Raw genomic sequence first — 2502 nt, forward strand, 5'->3', positions numbered from 1 at the left:
AGCTTACAGCACCTGGTATTCCCAGGCGGTCTCCCATCCAAGTACTAACCAGGCCCGACCCTGCTTAGCTTCCGAGATCAGACGAGATCGGGCGTGCTCAGGGTGGTATGGCCGTAAGCGAAAGCACTGCTTCCACTTAGCCTATTTATAAGCATGCAGCAAAATACGCCTGCCTCTTCCACACTACACACCCCGCTCGCTCTCCCCTCCCCTCCCCCCCGCCCCTCCCCTTCCCCTCCCCCCTTTATTCGGTGAAAGATAGACTGTGTATCATCAGCGGCTCCGAATTGCTTCATGTGGTTGTTCGTGAGATATCTCAAATACTGAAAGCTATACGAAAACGTTCAACTACGTTTAACATCTAACGCTGGATCCGTCTATTGTACTTTACAGCTGCAGTCTTAGGGTTATTAGCTAACTATACAGTGGGGGGAAAAAGGATTTAGTCAGTCACCAATTGTGCAAGTTCTTACACTTAAAAAGATAAGAGAGGCCTGTAATTCACATCATAGGTACACCTCAACTATGAGAGACAAAATGAGAAAAAAATTAAATCAGAAAATCACATTGTCTCATTTTTAAAGAATTTATTTGCAAATAATGGTGGGAAATAAGTATTTGATCAATAACAAAAGTTTATCTCAATACTTTGTTATATATCCTTTGTTGGCAATGGCAGAGGTCAAACGTTTTCTGTAAGTCTTCACAAGGTAGGCATACACCGTTGCTGGTATGTTGGCCCATTCCTCCATGCAGATCTCCTCTAGAGCAGTGATATTGTGGGGCTGTCGGTGGGCAACGCGGACTTTCAACTCCCTCCAAAGGTTTTCTATGGGGTTGAGATCTGGAGACTGGCTAGGCCTTGAAATGCTTCTTACGAAGCCACTCCTTTGTTGCCCTGGCAGTGTGCTTGGGATCATTATCATGCTGAAAGACCCAGCCACGTTTCATCTTCAATGCCCTTGCTGATGGAAGGAGGTTTGCACTCAAAATCTCACAACACATGGCCCCATTCATTCTTTCATGTACATGGACCAGTCGTCCTAGTCCCTTTGCAGAGAAACAGCCCCAAAGCATGATGTTGCCACCCCCATGCTTCACAGTTGGTAGGGTGTTCTTTGGATGCAACTCAGCATTCACGAGTTGTGTTTGTACCAAACACATTAGCAGTGGTCTTGTAGGTCTCCCATTTTCTGATTATTGCTCCCACAGTAGATTTCTTCACACCAAGCTGCTTGCCTATTGCAGATTCAGTCTTCCCAGCCTGGTGCAGGTCTACAATTGTGTTTCTGGTGTCCTTCGACAGCTCTTTGGTCTTCACCATAGTGGGGTTTGGAGTGTGACTGTTTGAGGTTGTGGGCAGTTGTCTTTTCTACTGTTAACGAGTTCAAACAGGTGCCATTAATACAGGTAATGAGTGGAGGACAGAGAAGCCTCTTAAAGAAGAAGTTACAGGCCTGTGACAGCCAGAAATCTTGCTTGTTTGTAGGTGACCAAATACTTATTTTCCACCATTATTTGCAAATAAATTCTTTAAAAATCAGACAATGTGATTTTCAGATTTTTTCCCTCATTTTGTCTCTCATAGTTGAGGTCTACCTATGATGTGAATTACAGGCCTCTCTCATTTTTTTAAGTGGGAGAACTTGCACAATTAGTGACTGACTAAATACTGGTTGACTAAAGCAGGTCTGAACGGTATTCGGGATAGTTCAGTTTGTCACAGGTCTACACGTCTGCTTGTGTAGTCTGTTTCCCATTACAAAGCTAAAGGTACACAGACTGTCGTTGTAGCTTTGTATTCTTGCACAACGCATGGCTGTCCTGCTGTTAGCAGCTGCAGTCTGCTGCAGGCTAACTCAACGATGATGGCTGTAGTTGTGAACATATCGACATTCCTCCTAGTGTTTTTTCGTGTCCGCCCGTGTTCAGCAATAGTGACATAAGTAAAACGAGCAGATAAAACTCAGTTACATAAAACATGTCCTTTATAAAACCGGCGAGTTTCTTTAGTTAAAGCGCATCTTCAGATGGTTTCTTTTCAGTAGCTCATCTTGGAGTTTCCGGAAACTACAACTTCTGTGTAAGACTTTTTTTTTTTTTTAATCTCTGTGAAGTTAATTTAAATGAGAATGGTTAGTTATGTTTATGTGTGCCATATTTGTGGATTTTACGAATTTAAGCGTCGGTTTCATCGATTGCAATAATATTTATGTAAATGTCCGACGCATATGTGTAAGTAACTTTTAATGTAATTATTGGAAGATATTTATGTAGTGTATCTATTTCACCCTGAAAATGTCATACTCTCCGTCACTGCCTGTTTTCCCAAAAGAGACTAAGCGAATTTGTTATGAGTAGAATGTGTATCATGGAGTTTATCCCAGCAAACATATAACCTCATAGAGGTCTGGAGGCCTCTTCAGTACATCAGGCACTTATCAGTTAGTTTCGGCTTCTCGCTGGGGAGAATAGGGAAAAGTGAAGACAACCGATGGATCA

The 2502-nt window shown here is 42.7% G+C and overlaps 1 non-coding gene across 1 annotated transcript; it reads right to left on the reverse strand.

Moving 5' to 3' along the window:
- Positions 1 to 119, reverse strand: LOC140576314 (5S ribosomal RNA). The gene has a single exon (XR_011981534.1). It is a non-coding gene; the product is annotated as a 5S ribosomal RNA (ribosomal RNA).
- Positions 120 to 2502: the final 2383 nt, after the last annotated feature.

Source organism: Salminus brasiliensis, chromosome 13, assembly GCF_030463535.1.
Source record: "Salminus brasiliensis chromosome 13, fSalBra1.hap2, whole genome shotgun sequence".
Taxonomy (NCBI): Eukaryota; Metazoa; Chordata; class Actinopteri; order Characiformes; family Bryconidae; genus Salminus; species Salminus brasiliensis.